We start from the raw sequence: 21,018 nt of genomic DNA, 5'->3' as shown, positions 1-21,018 counted from the left end.
AGCAGGTCGAGGCTGCGGTGGCTGGAGCGGCCACTGCACTCCAGTCTGGGTGACAGAGTGAGACTCCAACTCAAAAAAAAAAAAAGAAAAACAGAACAGCATTATTATTACTGAGCAAAACACACACTCAAAGAAAACATGCTCTAGTTTACTTGTTTCCCTCTTATCTCTAACACAGGAAGACCACAATCCTTTATAGACTGAATCACACAAATGCCAACAAAAAACCATTCTTTTAATTTGTACATTTAAAAAAATCCACTTCACCCCCCAATTCAGTCTATAGATATAGGGCTGGCTTGAGAAGTCTAGTATTCACTTTATTTTCTATAATAATTACAAAATATTTTAGTACCTAATAGAACACAGTAATATAGGTTCAAAATGATCACAGCATCTTGATAGTGCTACAACTTGAATCAGCCCCCAACTATTGTTAGATGAATTATGAATTACTAAAAAGGTATGTTAAAGCCTTAACCCCAAGATCTGTGGCCTAAGATAGAAATAGGGTCTTTGTAGATGTAATCAAGTTAAGATAAAGTCATATTTGATTAGGGTGGGCCCCAAAATCCAATGATTGGTGTCTTTATAGGAAGAGGGAGATTTAGAGACAGAGAGGAGACCTACAGAGGGAAGAACACAATATGAGGAGAGAGGCAGAAAATGGAGTGAAGCAACTACCAGCCAAGGAATACTAAGAGCCAGGAGGCAAGAAAGGAGTCCTCCCTAGAGCCTTCAAATGGAGAATGGCCCTGCCAACCCTGATTTGGGTTCTACCCTCCAGTCCTGTAAGAAAATAAGTTTCTGCTGTTTAAGTCACCAAGTCTGTGGTACTTTATTACAGCAGCCATGGAAAACTAATACATTCAACCCAATGCTCAAGGATCCTAAGGCAAAATTTGCCAAAAATGTATAAACCAAGGTTTCAAGACAACCTACAGATTTTCCTCAGCATATAAGTACTGAGCATATTCTTGTACACTATAGAAGTAGTAATAATCATTCTTCTGAGGATAACATTCTTCTCTACAATAAATTCTATAAGCCCAGGTGGTAAATAAATTAGTCACTGATACAATTTAAGTAACTAAAATTTACTCTCTAGACAAATATTTGACTAACAGATTTAATACAATGACAGTTTCAAAAAAATTAATACAAATAAAAACTTACCTTAGAAAGAGATCTAAATATCCAGTATCACATTTAAACCTGTAAGAAAAAAAGTTCATTAACTCTAACCATGATTGCTCAAAGGATAAGAATATAACATTGCTTACATTTTTAGAGACAAAACTTTTTTATAATAGCTATAGAGAACACAGGACAGTTTTATACATCATGATTGTGGTCAACCTCCTCCAAACATGAGCAAACACAATCACCAAAAGCCACTGAGGTTTGCTTTACCAATGATCTCTCCCACTTCATTTCCACGCTGTTTGAGCTTTATTCTGTTCTTTGTTTTTTATTCTAACAAAAAAATCTTTCTAAACTTCTGATTATATGAGAGACTTTTATAAAATTTTTCATAAACTGTTTTTCAAGCTTATGGAACTGAGCAGATTAAAAAGGATAAAAGCATGTTAAAAGTTACTGGGAGTCCTAGCATTTCCCCACTGATTACTTACTAATTTTAAATAGGTTAATATACCTTTACAATGGAGAGGTCTGGCAGTCATGCAATTAACCAAGTGATCAAACACAGCAACACTAATAGGACAACCTGACAAGATATGCCTTCTAATGTGATGCAATAAAACCGCACAATGTCACCTATGTTACATTCTTGTCAAAAGCATGTTTCATCTTCAGCAATTATTAGGAAACAATCAAATCTAGAATATTAAGCATTCTATTAGATAACAGAACTGAACTCTCCAAAAAAATCAATGTCATGAAAAATGAAAAAGGGAAGAGGATTCTTCTAAATTAAAAAAGACTATTGACATAACAACCAAATCTACCTGGTGATCTAATAAGCACCTAAAATTTTTCATATCCAAAATCTACTTCCCATCTTCACCCTACTCCACTCCTGCCAAATCTACTCATCCCATGGACTGTCCTATCACAGCAAACAGAAATTCTGAGCCGCCAAATGTTCAGCCTTTTTGTTCATGCATTACCAGGATGTTAGTAACTAAGTGTTTTAATCCTCTACCTACATCAATTTATCACTACAATTTTTCAAAATTTCACACTGAAATACTTATCTTTGGATGGTTTTTTTCTCCCCCCAGGAAAGTAATAAAATAACTTAACATATATCTTGGAAGATTTGACGATGAGTTACAAAATATGTACCTACTATTCAGAAGGTTACAGTAACTCAGACATACTATAATTGGTTAGACATTTATCCACAGGAAGAGAGAACTGTCTGAAGAACAAGTGAGCTGTATGATTTCATCACAGTTGGAGACAGACTGAAGGTCTGAGGAACAATGGTTAAAGGCCAGTCCATGTTGTCTCCCTCACTGCCAGGCTTTATGACTATACCTTCCCCAATAATTAGATGAAGTCGTCAGTTTCACTATGCTCAATGTGAACAGATAATTTAGAGTTTTAGTTAAAGGCAATGAGAAGTGGGAGGGTAAGGGAGATGGAGAAGTAGTCAAAAGACATCTATATAAAAAAGGCAATTAGAAACCAAAGCAAATGAAATAAGCAAGAATATACAAACAGTATCATGAACAGGAGATGAGACAAATTTCTAGTCAACAACAAGGTAAAGGGTGAGAAATGAAGCCGGGAAGTCCCTAAAAGAAACTATTAACCTTTTGCACTCGGAGATATCTAGCAGATCACCCAGCTACCAGTAACTTGACTGTATTTTTTTTTACAAAATAGTGAGAAACGAATCACTTCATAGTAAACAGTATAGTGCTGGAACCAAGTATTTTATTGTAATGATATCTGATCTGGCTTATAATGGAATTTTGGACATTGAGGAAATTATTTATGACAAAAAAATCAAAATTTTATCTTATATTTTTCTAACATGTGACAACATGTGACAACATGTGAAACAGTCACCAACATGCATTGCAGGTTCATTGATACGTGTTGTACAATAATCTGATGTCTTCTACCTGGTGTTTTTCTATTTGAGCAAACAAGGCAGTCTCATTTTCTTCCTCCCACATTAATAATATGTAATTTCTTGTCTAGTCTGTTGTTGTTCGAAGATGTGGAAGGACTCACCTGTGATTCTGACTTCTCAATTGATAAATCATATCTCAGTATCTATTCCATCTCTTTGCTTTTTCGTGCAATTTGAATGAAAAACTTCAAGGAAACATTCATTTCTGAAAAATTTGTGCTTGCATAAGTTTGTCCTATATAATCTCCAGCAATCTCTTAATCTCTTTGGGTTCCCTGAGGGGACATCAGAATGGTTTGCTAGATATACAATGTCATCCGAGTGCAAAGGGTTAAAATTATAAATGTATAGAAAGTCATGAGGTGGGAAATATTCATTACAATCCAAGGTCTAGGAAAGTTATATAAAATTAAAATGAAAGAAAAAGCCTTGTTATAAATTATGAATTCAAAAAGAATGAAAATTTTTTCTTTTTTCTTTTTTTGAGTCGGAGTCTCTCTGTTACCCAGGCTGGAGTGCAGTGGCACGCTCTCGGCCACCACAGCCTCGACCTGCTGGGTTCAGGTGATCCTTCTACCTCAGCATTCCAAGTAGCTGAAAACATGGGCATGTGCCACCATGTTCAGTTAATTTTTTAAAAAAATTTATTGTAGAGATAAAATCTTGCCAAGGTACCCAGGCTGGTCTTGAACCTGTGGGCTCAGGCCAAGGCTGCAGTGGCTGTGAGCGGCCACTGCACTCCAGTCTGGGCGACAGAGTGAGACTCCAACTCAAAAACAAAACAAAACAAAACAAAAACATAATAAAATAATACAGTTTAAGCAGTGATGCTCAGCATAAAGACCTCTATGTAGTTTTTAAAAGTACTTGTCTAAAAGCAGTAATTTCTAAACAGGTCCCTACTAAATAAATCAATTACTTTAATGAGCATGACAAAAAAGTAAAGAGCAATTCCAATATAAATTATAGCAAAAGAAACCATTCTACCAAATAATTTTGTAAGTTGCACACTTAATAAAAATCATAAGCCACTGTTAAGCACTTAACATTTTTTCTCAATGTATGATCCCGATTTCTAAGAAAAAAACAGAATATAAGACATTTCTCATCTGAACTTAGGCTACCAAAGCAGAAAAGGAAAATATAGTGATTTATATTATAAACCATTATGGTCACAAAGAAATAGCCAGGTGCAGTGGCTCAAGCCTATAATACTAGCACTTTAGGAGGCCAAAGTGAGAGGATTGCCTGAGTCCATGGGTTCGAGACCACCCTAGGCAACTTGGCGAGACCTCATCTCTACAATAAATCAAAATATTGACCAGTTGTGGTGGCACAAGTCTGTAGTTCCAGCTACTTAGAAGGATGAGGCAGAAGGATCACCTGAGCACAGAAGGTCAAGGCTGCAGTGACCATGAGTGTGCCACTGCACTCCAGCCTGGGTAACAGAGTAAGACTCCGACTCAAAAAAAAAAAAAAAAAGAAGTAGCAAAAATAGGACAGCAGAAAGGCTATAGGAAATAACTAGGTAACTGGAAAGCACTTGGGAATACAATCAAGAATAAACTGGTGAAGAAAATTCAAAACCGAAATTTAAATCTGAAACAAAAATTAGGAAACAACAAAGGGAGCATGTGGGAAAGCAAGCGGGTTTTAATAAAAATGGCATTTGCTTGGAGTATTTTTAAAAATTTGTGCCATGAACTCTTAGTCAGAAATGGCAGACTTAATGATATTATCTTGGATTGTTACAAAAATGTAGAAAATATTCCAATTCAGAAAAGAAGAAATATGACCTTGGGTTTGGCAATAGATTTTTAGATACACCAAATTCATGATCCATGAAAGAAAACATTAATTTGCACTTTATTAAAGTTTAAAACTTGTCCTCTGTAAAAGACAGTTAGAAGAATGAAGATGCAAACCATATAGATGAGAAAATATCTGCAAAACACATCTCATTAAGGACTTGTATACAAAGTGTGCTAAGGACCGGAAAAGACGCTTCACCAAATAAAACACAGATGTTTTCCAGAAAAAAATAAGCACCTGAAAAACTGTTCACTATCATGTCATTAGGGAACTGCAAATTAAAATTACAACAAGATATCTATTAGAATGGCTAAAATCCAAAAAAACGGAAAATATCAAGGATGTCTCATTCATCACTGGGAATAATACAAAATGATACAGCCATCTGGCATGGTGGCTCACGCCTGTAATCGCAACACTCTGGGAGGTAGAGGCGAAGGATTGCACAAGCCCAGAGGTTCGAAACCAGCCTAGGCAACTTGGTAAGATCTTGCCTCTACAATAAATAAAATGATTAGTAAGTCAGGCATGGTGGCACCTGCCTGTAGTTCTAGCTACTTGGAAAGCTGAGGCAGAAGGATCACCTGAGCCTCTCAGGTCAGGGCTGCAGTGGTCTTAAATGTGCCACTGCACTCCAGCCTGGGAGACTGTGAGACTCCTACTCAAAAGAAAAAAAAAATCGTTACAGCCATCTTGGTAGACAGTTTGGCAGTTTCTTACAAAGCTAAACATGATCTTAGCATATGATCCAGCAATCACACTCCTAGGTATTTACCCAAATGAGTTGAAAACTTACGTCCACCAAAAACAAAGGCCTGTATACAAATGTTTACAGCAGCTTCAACCATAATTGCCAAAAACTAGAAGCAAACAAGATGTCCTTCAAGAGGAGAAAAAATAAACTGGAGACATCCATATGATAGAGTATTATTCAGTAATAAAAAGAAATGAGTTGTCAAACCACAAAAAAAATCACAATGACTCTTAAGTATATATTGTTAATGAAAGAACATCAGTCTAAAAAAAACACATACTAAATGATTTCAACTTGTGGCATTCTAGAAAAGTCAAAACCACAGAGACAGTGACTGCCTGCAGTGGGAGAAGAGGAGAGAGAATTCCATAGGTAAAGCACAGGGGATTGATTATTAGATCAAAATTATTTTGTATACAGTAATACTGTAATGGTGGATATATGACATTATGCACTTGTCAAAAAAACTGGTTTTTACAACACAAAGGATAAACTTCATTTTATGCAATTTAAAAGAAAATAATTGCAGGGGCGGGGAACTGGATCCCAGATGCATATGTGACAAGAGTCTAACAGTATTACAAATATATGAAATAACCTCACAGAATGGAGTAGGGGAAATAATGATTTAATCTTACTTACTTTGGAGATAAGTGGCGCACACGCGCTCACTCTCTCTCTCTTTTTTTTCCTCTCTCTTTCTTTCCCTCTCTGTCTCTTCCCTCCACTCCCTAAAAAAAAAGGAAATAAGTGGAGTTTTTAAGAATATAGGCAAAAGGAACTGCACAAAAGTACTGTGTTCCAGTTGATAAAGTAGTTTCCCTATAAATATGAGTTAAAAATTCTGACACTGCTATATATGTATAATGAAATGAAACAATTAGGTAAAGGGACAGTGGATGGTAAGAGCCATGTTTCTCAATGTTAGAATAGGAATTTACAGATAAGCAAGGGATGGAAGCTAGAATGATCCATGTAATAATGGATTAGACTTAGAGACATAAGTATAAACTCATTTTTAGCTTACCACAAATACAAGGGTTATATACAGAAATATTACACACACACATTTCTTTGTTGTCAGTAAAATGACTCCCTGGTAGCAACAAGCACGCCTAGCATTCAGATTTGGTTTCTTATATCAGTCTTCAAATAAAGGAACCAAGGCTCTTCAGAGAAATGGCTGATTCTATGAACAGGGCAGGAATAATACGAGATGAGCGTAGAGTATCTTGTAGTGCCATATTAATTTTCCCTCCAATCTGGATTTTTAGTATTTTATTTAAAGGCAAAATTGCTAGACAACTATATTCTGAAATTATAACTCAAATTAAAATTGATACCCTGCCTGTTTAGCTGATATTCACACTAACCTCTTACATTGTGCTGTCCCACACTTACATAATTTAAATCAACTTACATTTCTGCTCTTTACTTTCAAACACTGCATTTATAGCAAATCACAGTGTCTGTTTTTCTTTTCAAAACACAAATTACAATCATTTAAGAGGTACTAGCGTTCTTCATTAGAAATGGTTGTTGTATCTTCAAGTTCATTTTAAAATTATCTTATATGAAGATATAAATATTGACCCAGGTAGATATATGGCACAGTAGAAAGTGAGGAGCTTGATGTATTCAAAAAAATTTCACAAATGCAATACTTAAGTAAACAGTCCTTATTAACCCCTTTCAGACCAAAAAACAAAAATTTCTTCAGATTGACTTACTCAGACTAAGAGTATTAATGTGACAATGTAAGATACAAAGAAAACAACCAATAAGATAAAAAAAAAACCTCATAATTAGTAATAAGTCTAAGGAACAAAAACAATTATTTTTTGCATCAATAGGTTAGCATCCTTTTCCCTTCAGATTGTATTATTTCATAAAAAGCTATCAATATTCAAAATCGCTCCACATTATTAACCTTTAAAACCATCCTTCTATGAAGATCATTCTGCTTCTACATTTCTCAATTTTCTCTTTACTCCTTTCTAAATGCACCCGCATCAATAGATTCTTCTTTCTTTTTTTTTGAGTTGGAGTCTCACTCTGTCGCCCAGACTGGAGTGCAGTGGCCGCTCCCGGCCACTGCAGCCTCGACCTGCTGGGTTCCTGCGATCCTTCCACTTCAGCCTTCCAAGTAGCCGGAATTACAGGCATGTGCTACCACGCCCGGCTGATTTTTTGATTTATTGTAGAGATGAGGTCTCGCGGCCCAAGCGGGTCTCGAACCTGTGGGCTCAGGCAATCCACTCACCTCAGCCTCCCAAAGGCATAGGATTACAGGCTGAGCCACCAAGCCCAGCTTAGATTCTTCTTTCCACACCTCTCAATACCATAAGGTTCCATATTTTAATTTCTTTGTAACAACTTTCTAAAGTAATCAGTTTTATACAAAACCAAATTGACTTTTCTATAGTTCATATAATTTTTATCTTGCCTCTGCGATAGTTTTTCCTCCCCCTCGCCCCTGTAGTAACACCACCTTGATTTTACCTTGGGAAGGCACCCAAGCCCTAATGGTCTCAGTCTCAGTCCACGTAGTTATATTATATGTTATTTATTAATAGGAAATCATTGGGTTAGGTATAGCGGCTCACACTCCTAGCACTTTAGGAGGCCAAGACGACAGGACTGCAAAGCTTGGCAACATAGTGAGACCTCATCTCTACTAAAAAAAAAAAAAAAAAAAAAAAACAAATCATTACCCTGATCTTTATGAAAGTTCAGTGGAACTTCCAATCCTCTACAAGTTATTCTAGAAGAAAAACTTCATTCACTTCATAACTCTACTGGTTATCCCTTCCCCTCTCCCCTCCTTCAGTCCATTCAGATATTCTTCTGAAACTATACACAACACCTTCTTAAAGAAAATCTTTTAAATGATTTACTTACATTCAACCACTTACTTTCAAATGTTCACCAAATCCTATGCTTTAAAAAATACAACCCACAAAACAAAGGCAAATACATCTGCAAGTGTAGCAATTATTAAGGTCTGGCCATTGCAAAGTTCTAATGTCAGACATCAATAACTTCCATTAAAAAAACAAAAACAAAACCTCCCTATAATGCTTAAATTATGCCAGTCTACTTCAAATAAATATTATGATATAAAGAGTCATAGTGGGCAAAGAATCTGAATAGATATGTTTCTAAAGAATATACAGACAGTCCCTGACTTACATGATTCAACTTACGATTTTTTTACTCTATGATGGGTTTATTGGAGTATCAAATGCATTTCAACTCATAATATTTTCGACTTATGATGGGTTTATTAAAATATAACTGTTGTAAACTGAGAAGAATCTGTATGTAAACAGCCAATAAGCACATGAAAAGATGCCGAATTATCACTCACTTACCATTAGGGAAATGCAAAAAAAAAAAGCACAATAAGATTCTACTTCATATATACATAATAAAATATTACGCAGTCATAAAGAACAAAATCATGAACTTCACAGCAACGTGGATGAACTTAGAGTCTATAATACTGAGTGATCTTTCACAGAAACAAAGAACTGAGTATCACATGTTCTCACTCATAAGTGGACCTTGAACAATTATTGTAATACTACGAGAACTCATCTCTACTATAAATCAAAAAATGAGCCGGGCGTGGTAGCGCGCGCCTGTAGTTCCAGCTACCTGGAAGGCTGAGGTGGAAGGATCGCCGGAGCCCAGCAGATCGAGGCTGCGGTGGCCAGGAGCGGCCACTGCACTCCAGTCTGGGCAACAGTGAGACTCCAACCCAAAAAAAAAAGAAAAGGATTTGCTCCCTTGGGGAGGTGAATCTCCTCTTCCTCTCTCTCTCCCCCCCTCCCTCCCTCCTCTTTCTCTCTCTCTCTCTAATTTACTTTCTAAATCAACTATATTTTCTAATCTTAAAAAAAAAAAAAAAAAAGAAACGTATTGACAGTAGCGGGAAACTGCCGGGAGGGGGGTGGGGAAACAGGACTGGCAGTAGTGGGAATCTGCCTGGGGAAGGGGGGGGCCATACCTCATCAACAAGAGTACCTGCATAATGAACATCTGCATACCTAACCCCGAATTGTAACCCACATCTTTAAAATAAAAAAATTAAAAGTTAAAAAAACATTTCTTTTTCAATAACAGGTTGAGTGCAGTGGCTCACACTAGTTATCTCAGGACTTTGGGAGGCTGAGGCAGGAGGAATGCTTGAGCCCAGGTGTTTGAGACCAGCCTATATGACATAGGGAGACCTCCTCTCTACCAAAAAATAAAAAAATATAAAAAATTAGGTGTGGTGATGGGTGCCTACAGACGCAGCTATGCGGGATACTGAGGCGGAAGAATCTCCTGAGCCCAATAGATTAAGGCTGTGGTGAATGAGTCATGAACACGCCGCAGTACTCTAGCCTGAGTGGCAGTCAGACTCTGATTCAAAAAAAAAAGCTTGCGAGGATATGGAGAAATTGAAACTCTTGTACACTGCTGTGAAAATGTAAGATGGTATAGTCCCTGGGGAAAATGGTATAGTAGTTCCTCAAAAATTGAAAATATAGGCAGGGCGCAGTGGTTCACGCCTATAATCCCAGCACTTTTGGAGGCAGAGGTGGGAAGATTGTCTCAGCCCACGGGTTCGAAACCAGTCTGGGCAACTTGGAGAGACCTCATCTCTACGCTAAATCAAAAAATTAGCTGAGCATGGTGGCGCATGCCTGTAGTTCCAGCTACTTGGAAGGCTGAGGTGGAAGGATCACCTGAGCCCAGCAGGTCAAGGCTGCAGTGGCTGTGAGTGTGCCACTGCACTACAGCTTGGGCAACAGAGCAAGATTCCGAATCAAAAAATTGAAAATATAATTACCAGCCAGGCTCGGTGGCTAAGCCTGTAATCCCACGCCTTTGGGAGGCTGAAGTGAGTGGACTGCCTGAGCCCGCGGGTTCGAGACCCGCCTGGGCAGCGAGACCTCATCTCTACAATAAGTCAAAAAATCAGCCGGGCGTGGTAGTGCATGCCTGTAATTCCGGCTACTTGGAAGGCTGAGGTGGAAGGATCTCCGGAGCCCAGCAGGTCGAGGTGCGGGGGCCGGGAGCAGCCACTGCACTCCAGTCTGGGTGACCGAGTGAGACTCCAACTCAAAAAGAAAAAGAAAAAGAAAATATAATTACCATATTATCTGTCGATTCAACTTCAGAGCATATACCTAAATGATTAAAATTAAAATAATTAAAAGGAACTCAGATACTTATATACCCATGTTCCTAGCAGCATTATTCACAACAAAAAGGTTGAAGCAAACCAAATATCCATCAATGGATGAACAGATAAACAAAAATGTGGGATACACATAAAATAAAGCATTATTCAGCATTAAAAAGGAAGGAAACTCTAAAACATAGTACATTATAATGTGAGTAAACTCTGAAGACATGCTTAGTGAAACAACCATTCACAAAAGAACAATTATTATTTAATTCCACTTATGTGAGCTACCTAGAGTAGTCAAATTCATAGAGAGAAAAAGTAGAAAGTTAATTGACAAGGGATGGTAGAGGAAGGCAATGGGGAATTACTATTTAATGGATAGTATGGAGTTTCAGTTTCAGAAGATAAAAAGTTCTAGAGATGGATGGTGGTGATGACTGTACAAAAATGTGAATTCACTTAATGTCAATGAAGTACATATTTTAAAAAATAGTTAAAATGCCAGCCTGGGCAAATTGGCAAGACCTCATCTCTACAAAAAATCAAAAAATTAGCCAGGTGTGATGGTATGTACCTGTAGTTCCACCTACTTGGAAGGCTGAGGCAGAAATATTGCCTGAGCCCATCAGGTTGAGGCTGCAGCGGCCGTGAGTATGCCACTGCACTCCAGCCTGAGCGACAGAGTAAGACTGACTCAAAAAAAAAAAAAAGTTAAAATGGAAAATTTTACGTTATATATTTTACTAAAATAAAGACATTATAGAATACAATTTAAGTCACAGTATATCCATATGCTCAAAAACAAGTCACTACAATCCTCATTTAGCTGTTATAGTTCCTCTTTAAAAGCAAATATGAAAAAGCAAATTAACATTCAAACTTTAAAAAAAAACTTGAAAGTAGAAGTCATACAGCACAAAAATGAACTATTAACAGTCCCTAAGAACTTTCTGTCTTCTACTAAATGAAAGCACACTATGATCCATAATTTGTATTTAAATTTTAACCAAAAAAACCCCCAATAATGTAAATTAAAATCAAAAGAAATTATCACTACAGATCAACTACAATAAAATTATTTTTTAGAAGACAATACAAGGATAACAGCCAACTGGAACACTGACATGGTGCTAGAGGGATGCTAAGTGGTACACAGACAGTTCAGTAGTTTCTTATAAACATGATTTCCTGTGGACCACATCCTGGGCTACAAATCAAGTTTCAATATATTTAAAAGAACTGAAATCATACAAAGTATGTTCTCTGCTATAAAATTAGATTATAAACTCATAAAAATATATCTTAAAAACCCCAAAATTGTTGTTGGAATTCAAACACACTTCTAAATAACACAGAAGTCAAAATGGAAATTAAACACGAAATTTGAACTGAAAGAAAATGAAAACATGAAATCTTAAAGTTTGCAGCCAAAGTAGTGCTTAGGAAAAAATTATAGCACTAAATGCCAATATTAGAAAAAAGATCTCAAATTGATCACCTAAGATTCTACTCTAAGAAACTAAAGAAGAACAAATTAAATTCAAAGTTAGCAAAAGAAAGGAAATAAAGAGCAGAAATCAATAAAATAGAAAACAGGAAAATGTTAGAGGAAATCAATGAAACCAGAACTGTTTTTTAAGATCAGTAAAAGTGATAATCAAATAAACCAAACTGATCAGGAAAAACAGAAAAGACACAAATTATCAACATCAAGAAGAAAAGCAGGCTAGATACAGTGGCTCATGCTTGTAATCCCAGCACTTTGGGAGGCTGAGACAAGAGGGCTGCTTGAGTCCAGGAGTTCAAGACAGCCTGGGCAACATAGTGAGACTTTGTCTCTACAAAAAATTAGCCAGGTGTGGTGGCATTTGCCTGTAGTGTCAGCAACTTGGGAAACTGAGGTGGGAGAGGTGGGAGGATCACTCGAGCGCAGGAGGCTGAGGCTGTGGTGACTCAAAAGGGAAAAAAAAAAACAAACCCAGAAGCAGAGACATAACTACAGATCCTAAAGGCATCTAGGTAGCTAAAGGAAAATGAGAGTATATTATGAACAACTTTATGCCAATAAATTCAACAACTTAGACAAAACAGACAAATGTCTTGAAAGACACAAAGTTTGCTTAAGAAGAAACATATAACCTGAATACTCCCCTAAATCTATGAAATAAATTAAATTTGTTTCCCACAAAGAAAACTGGCCCAGCCTGGCTCGGTGGCTCAGCCTGTAATCCCGCACTTTGGGAGGCCGAGGTGAGCGAATTGCCTGAGCCCGCTGGTTCGAGACCCGCCTGGGCAACTTGGCGAGACCTCATCTCTACAATAAATCAAAAAATTAGCCGGGCGTGGTAGCGCACGCCTGTAGTTCCAGCTACTGGGAAGGCTGAGATGGAAGGATCGCCAGAGCCCAGCAGGTCGAGGCTGCGGTGGTGGCTGGAAGCATGCCACTGCACTCCAGTCTGGGTGACAGAGTGAGACTCCAACTCAAAAAAAAAAAAAAAAAGAAGAAAGAAAACTGGCCCAAATGGCTTTACTGGTGAATTTTACCAAAAATGTAAGGAAGTAATATCAATTCTACACAAATTTCTTAAAGAAAATTGAAGCAGAGGGAAACTATACCAACTCATTCTATGACGTCAGCATTATCCTCACACCAAAACCAAAAACACTGCAAGGAAAAAAAAAAACTACGAACCAATATCCATAAAGTACACATATGAAAGTTGCTAACTAAACTGCAGCAAACTGAATCCAACTATATTTTTGAATTGTAATGTGTCACAACCAAGAGCAGTACAAGTTGAACATTCAAAAATCAATCCACTCAACAGTAAGAAAACAAACTTTGGCCAGATGCAATCGCTTATGCCTTTAATCCTAGCACTTTAGGAGGCCAAGATGGTATTATCACTTGAATCTGGGAGTTTGAGGCCAACTTGGGCGACATAGCGAGACTTGCCTCTAAAAACAACCAACTTGATCTTTTTAAAATGGAGCTTTGGCAATACCCTGCCTCTACAAAAAACTTAAAAATTAGCTGGGCATGGTGATGCCAACCTGTAGTCCTAGCTACTAGGGAGGCTGAGGCAGTAAGATCACATAAGTCCAGGTTACAGTGAGTTATGATTACACCACTGTGCTCCAGTCTGAGCAACAGAAGAAACCCTGTCTCAAAAATTGAAAAAAAAAAAAGGAGAGGACCCCCCAAACACTTTAACAAAAACCTCACCGAAGATGTACAGATGGCAAGTAAGCACCTGAAAAGATGCTCCATATCATATGTCATCAAGGAAATGCAATTTTAAATGACAATGAATACTCCTACATACCTATTAGAGGGCCAAATTCAGAAGACTGACAACATCAAGTGCTGGTGAGGATATGGAGCAACAGAAACTGTCATTTATTGCCAGTGGGAATGGAAAATGTCATAGTCACTTCAGAAGACACTTGAGCAGTTTCTTACAAAACTAAGCATAAACTTACCATACAATCCAGCAATTGTGCTCCTTGGTATTTACCCAAACGAGTTAAAAACTTATGTCTACACAAAAACCTGCACTTGGATGTTTATAGCAGCTTTATTCATAATAGCCAAAATCTGGAAGCAACCAAGATGTCCTTCAGTAGGTGAATGAATAAACAACTGTTAGACATCCATACAACAGAATACAATTCAGTCCTGAAAAGAAATGTGCTATCAAGCCATGGAAAGATATGGAGGAAACTGAAATGTATATTACTAAGTGAAAGAAGACAATCAGATGGCTACACTGTAAAATTCCAATTATTGTACATGACATTCTAGAAAAGGAAAAATTATGGAGACAATAAAAAGACTGGAGGTTGTCGGGGGTTGGGGGGAGAGGAGAGATGAGTAAGCAGAGGATTTTTATGGTAGTAGAAATACCCTGTATGGTATTATACTGGTAGATTCATGTCATTATACCTATTCTAAACTTATAGATTGTACAATACTAAGAGTGACCACTAACGTAAGTTACGGACTTTCAATGATGACAAAGGATCAATGTACAGTCATCAATGATTACAAACATACAACTCTGGTGGAGGATATTGATAATGGAGGAAACTATACACATGTAGGGGAAAGGGGTAAAAAGAATATCTGTATCTTCCTCTCAATTTTGATGTGACCCCAAAACTGCTAAAAAAAAATAAAGCTTTAAAAAAAATTCATGTAGTTAACCATATTAAAAAATTTAAATATCCATGTCATCATCTCCATAGACTCAGAAAAAGCATTTAATGAAGTCGCAAATTCATTACTAATAAACATAGTATCTAAGAATTAGATGGAAATTTCCACAATATGACAAAGGGCATCTGTGAAAAACCTACAGCTAACATACACTGGACTGGAGGTTCTAGCCAATGCAAGATGGCAAAAAAAGGGGAGGGAGGACATGTAAAAAAGTAAAACTTTTTCTCACAGCTGATATAATCATTTATTGAGAAAATCCAAAGGAATCTGTTTCTGTTAATAACAGAAAAGTTACTAAACCCAATAACTGAGTTTTAAAAAATAACATTACATATAAGGTAAATATACCAAAATCAAGTGTATTTCTATATGAGGCCCAAGAAATCAGAAGTTGAAATTTTCGAGTATCACACACAGCAACAGTGTCAAATACAATGGAATAGAAGAACAAAAGACACACAAAATCTGTATACTGAAAACTGCAAAGCACTGCTGAGAAAAACTGTAAAAGATCTAAATAAATGGAAAGACTACCGGGCTCGGTGGCTCAGCCTGTAATCCCGCGCCTTGGAAGGCTGGGGTGAGTGGACTGCCTGAGCCTGTGGGTTCGAGACCCGCCTGAGCAACTTGGCAAGACCTCATCTATACAATAAATCAAAAAATTAGTCGGGCGTGGTAGCGCGCACCTATAGTTCCAGCTACTTGGAAGGCTGAGGCGGAAGGATCGCCGGAGCCCAGCAGGTCAAGGCTGCGGTGGCCTGGAGCACTACTCCAGTCTGGGCAACACAGTGAGACTCCAACTCACACACACACACACAAATTAATAAATGGAAGATATATTATGATAATAGTTCAAAAGACTCAATATTGCTGTCAATTCTCCCATGATTCATTTATAAATTCACTGCAATCAAATTCAACATCCCAAAAGTCTCTTTTTTAATAAGGAAACTGACAGCTGAAATTTATATAGAAGAGCAAAGGCCCTAAAATAACCAAAACAACTTTTAAAGAGTAATGAGGGACCAAGTACAGTAGCTCATGCCTGTAATCCCAGCACTATGGAAGGCCAAAGTGGGAGGACTGCTTGAGCCCAGGAGTTTGAGACCAGGCAGGGCAACATAGCAAAATCTCATCTCTGTGTAAAAAAAAAAAAAAAAAAAAATCAAAAAAGTAGCTGTGCGTGGTGATGCATGCCTGTAGTCCCAGCTACTCAGGAAGCTGAAGAGGGAGAATTGCTTGAGCTCAGCAGTTTGAGTCTTCAGTGAGCTGTGATCATGCCGCTGCACTCCAGCCTGGGCAACAGAGTGAGGCTCCAACTCAAAAAATAAAAATAACAAGGTTGGAAGACTTAAATTATCTGATAACAAGAACTACTGTAAGGCTACAGTAATCAAGACAGTGTAGAATTGGCATACAAATATACACACAGGTCAACAGAACAGAGTCCAGAAATAGGTCATGCATATATGTTCAATTAATTTTCAACAAAGGTAATAACAATGCAATTCAATTGAGCAAAAATACTTTTTCGACAAATTGTAACTGAACAACCGGATAGTCATATGTGGGGGGGACCTCATTACCTCATACCATATATAAAAATTAACTCAAAATGAATCACAGGACCGGGCAACTAGACAAGACCTCGTCTCTACAATAAATAAATTTTAAAAATTAGCCAGGCGTGGTAGCCCACACCTGTAGTTCTGGCTACTTGGAAGGCTGAGGTGGAAGGATTGCCAGAGCCCAGCAGGTTGACGCTGGGGTGGCTATAAGTGTGCCACGGCACTCCAGCCTAGGTGACGGAGTGAGACTTCAATTAAAAAAAAAAAGAGTCGGGTTCGGTGGCTCAGCCTGTAATCCTGCACCTTTGGGAGGCTGAGGTGAGTGGATTGCCTGAGCCCACGGGTTCAAGACCCGTCTGGGCAGCGAGATCTCATCTCTACAATAAATCAAAAAATCAGGCGGGCGTGGTAGCGCATGCCTGTAATTCCGGCTACTCGGAAGGCTGAGGCGGAAGGATCACCGGAGCCCAGCAGGTCGAGGCTGCGGTGGCCGGGAGCGGCCACTGCACTCCAGTCTGGGCGACAGAGTGAGACTCCAACTCAAAAAAAAAAAAAAAAAAAGAGCCAGGTTCGGTGGCTCAGCCTGTAATCCTGTGCTTTGGCAGGCTGAGGTGAGTAGATTGCCCGAGCCCGTGGGTTCGAGACCCACCTGGGCAACTTGGCGAGACCTCATCTCTACAATAAATCAAAAAAATTAGCCGGGCGTGGTAGCGCACGCTTGTAGTTCCAGCTCCTTGGAAGGCTGAGGCGAAAGGATCGCCAGAGTCCAGCAGGTCGAGGCTGCGGTGGCCGGGAGCGGCCACTGCACTCCAATCCGGGTGACAGAGTGAGACTCCAACTCAAAAAAAAAAAAAAGAATCACAGACTTAAAATATAAGACCTGAATCCATATAATTTTTATAAATAAACCTAGGGAAAATATTAGTGGCTATTTGTTTGGCAAATATTTCTTTAAAAGAACACCAAAAAGACATACAGCAAGGCCTTGTCTCTATAAAAAAATTTTTTTTAATTTAGTCAAGCTTGGTAGCATACATCTGTAGTCCCAGCTACTCCGCAGGCTCTGGCAGGAGGATCACTTCTGACCAGGAGTTTGAGGCTGCAGTAAGCTATGATCACAACACTGCACTCCAGCCTGGGCAATAGCGTGAGACCCTGAATCTAAGCAAAACCAAAAAAACCAAAAACCACACATACACACAAAAAGCATTAAAAAAAAAATCAAACTGGATTCCATCAAAATTAAAAACTTTTGCTCTTCAAAAACACAGTTAAGAAACTGAATAAATAGGGCTGGGCACAGTGGCTCATGCCTGTAACAGCATTACGTTGGGAGGCTGAGGAGAAAGGACTGCTTGAGCCCAGGAGGTGGACACCAGCCTGGGCAACATAGTAAACCTCATCAAGAGAGGGAAGAGGGGAGAAGGGAGTGCGAAGAGGAGGGGAGAGAGAGGAGAGAGAAAGAAGAGAGGAGAGAGGTGAGGGGGGGGGAGAGGAGAAGAGAGATAGAGAGAAGGAAAGGAGAGAGAGGAAAGAGAGAAAATAGAAAGAAAGAAAGAGAGAGAAAGAAAGAAAGAAAGAAAGAGAGAGAGAAAGAAAGAGAAAGAAAGAAAGAAAGAAACTTAATAAATAGACAAGAAACAGATAGGGAGAGTATATCTGCAAAACATCTCAACAAAGAAATCTCTAAAATATATAAAAAACTTGAACAATAAGATGACAAAATAACCCAATAAAAACCAGGCAAAAGATCTACTTATCCAAAGATCTTCAGATGACAAACAGGCTCATGAAAAGATACTCAACATCTTCAGTTGAAATGCAAAGTAAAACCAGAAAGAAATACCACCACACATAGTCTAGAATGGCTAGGACTGGTCATACCAATGTTTCTGAAAATGTGAGGCAACTAGAACACACACAACACTGCTGGGGATGTAGTACAACCACTTGAAATAAGTTTGGCAGATGCTTAAAAATTTAAATATGCCTCTACCACACAATCCAGGGATTTACTCTTGGGTATTTACCCAAGATAAATGAAAGCATATGTTCATGCAGCAGCTTTATTTGTAACAACTGGAAATTCAAATGTCAATCAACAAGACAATAGTTTTATTTCTAACAAGTGGAAAACCAAATGTCAATAAACAAATGAATGGATAAACTAATTATGGTATATCCACACAGTGGAATATCACTCTTCAATAAAAAGGAATGACCTACCGAAACACACAACAAAGTGAGTGAATCTCAAAATCATTTTGCTGAGTGAAACAAATTCAGACAAGAGTATATATTATGAATCTATCCTCATAAAAATTCTAGAAAATGCAAACTAATTTACAGTGACAGAAAGTAGATCAATAGTTGCCAGGGTACAAGGGAAATGAATAAAAAAGGAGCTCAAGAAAATGTGGGGCGAGGGTAAAATATATGGTCATTATCTTAATAATGGTGACGGTTTCCCAAGTATATATAAATATATATAGCAAAACTCTTCAAATTGCACTCTTAAAACACATGCAGCTTGTTATATAGCAATTAAGCCTCAATAAAACTGCTAAATTAAACCCTAATAATAAAAATTGAAACAACCAGATAGCACTAGCCACCTATAAGAATGTTGTTTTTTGTTGCTGTGTTTTAATACAAAGAATATTTTGTATGGTAAGGATACCAGCAACTGGAATTCTCATTCACAGCTGGTGGGAATGCAAACTAGCACAGCCACTTTGGAAAACAATTTGATAGTTTCTAATAAAGTTAAATATACACTTACCAAACAATCCAACAATCTCTCTTCTACATATTTGCCCAAGAGAAATGAAAACATAAGTCCACACAAAGGCCTTACAAGAATATTCACATACCCAGAAACTGAAAACAACTCAAAGGCCTATGAAGTGGTGAATGCCTAAACAAACTGTGGCATATCCATCTGTAAAATAGGAAACAATAAAAATTCTCATGAGAATAAAAAGAGAAAAATGTGAAAAAAGGACTTAGAAAGTTATAAAGCATAACAGAGAATATCATATTAACTACTGATAACTCAAGGAAGCAAAAGCTGTAATATTAGAAAAATACAAATTAGCTGGGTTCAGTGGCTCACACCTATAATCCCAACACTTTAGGAGGCCGATGTGGGAGGACTGCTTGAGTCCAGGAGTTCAAAACCAGCCTGGACCACATAGCCAGACCTTGTCTTTACAAAAAATTATCCAGACATAGTGGCACGTGCCTATAGTCCCAGTTACTCAGGAGACTGAGGTCGAAGTATCACCTGAGCCCAGGAGGCGAAGGCTGTGGTGAACTGTGATCATGCCACTGAACTCAAGATGAGGGGGGAGATAGAGAAAAGAAAAAAGAAAAATACAAATCATATAATATATAGCCTTCTTTTGTGTCTGGCATGTCTCACTTAGAACAATACTCCTGAGATTCATCCATGTTGTATGTTCATTCCTTTTTATTATTGAATGTTAGTATATTTTAGTGTAAGTATGCTATATCTCAATAAAACTGAATTTTTAAAAACCAAAATGTATAACAAAATATGAGTGATTTTCAGCCAACTTTTTTTTGCTGGAGTACAAATTTAATAAAACCTCAATCACCTATTCATCCATAAATTATCTACAAAAACAAAGAACTCCGCAACTGTTCATCACCACCAAGAACCATCAGGGTGTCCATAGACACTGACTATAAAAGTATAGATTCAGTGTTTTACATAGTGCAGTATTTCCAACTGTGGAAAATAATAATTTAAATGAGATTACAAACACCTCCTTGTGGAAAAAAACAAACAGGTAAAGTTGACACCGTTGCTTATGAACCACTCTCTCCCCAATCCCAGTTCCTTTGTGCCCAGCTGACAGTGTCAGGCCCCACTTCAAAGGTAGCAAGCGTTTGAAAACAGTGGCAAGTCCACAGAACCGGAGGGTCCTAACACATCTTAAACACTATTAATGCATTCCTACCTTTATTTTATTTTTTGAGTTGGAGTCTCACTCTGTTGCCCAGGCTGGAGGGCAGTGGCACACTCACGGCCACCTCAGTGTCGACCTGCTGGGCTCAGGCAATCCTTCCGCCTCAGCCTCCCAAGTAGCCGGTACTACAGGTGCACACCATCATGCCCAGCTAATTTTTTATTTATTGTAGAGACAAGGTCTCGCTAAGTTGTCCAGGCTGGTCTTGAACCCGTGGGCTGAGATGTCACTCTAATCTCATAACATGTTCTAAATTCTGCTGTGGTTTAGGACAAGAGCACAAAACTCAGAGCGGAGGCCTGGAAACTAAAGCTAGACTTTGCCATTTGTCAGCTCTCAGACCCTGAGCGCCTTAACTTATCTGTAAAACAAAGAA

At 38.1% G+C, this 21,018-nt stretch overlaps 1 protein-coding gene across 5 annotated transcripts in view; it reads right to left on the bottom strand.

The window, feature by feature from the left end:
- ARHGAP12 (Rho GTPase activating protein 12) overlaps nucleotides 1–1,216 on the bottom strand; it is a 108,436-nt gene extending 107,220 nt beyond the window's left edge. For all 5 annotated transcript variants that reach the window (XM_021715650.1, XM_008064257.1, XM_021715651.1 and 2 more), the window contains exon 1: nucleotides 1,177–1,216. The gene's annotated coding sequence lies outside the window, so the exon portion shown is untranslated. The remainder of the gene's footprint in view (nucleotides 1–1,176) is intronic.
- Between the last annotated feature and the right edge of the window lie 19,802 nt (nucleotides 1,217–21,018).

Source organism: Carlito syrichta, unplaced genomic scaffold, assembly GCF_000164805.1.
Source record: "Carlito syrichta isolate Samal-C Ts95f unplaced genomic scaffold, Tarsius_syrichta-2.0.1 Scaffold307249, whole genome shotgun sequence".
Classification (NCBI taxonomy): Eukaryota; Metazoa; Chordata; class Mammalia; order Primates; family Tarsiidae; genus Carlito; species Carlito syrichta.
The sequence above is the reverse complement of the archived record's forward strand: the minus strand, read 5'-3'. Positions and strand labels throughout refer to the sequence as shown.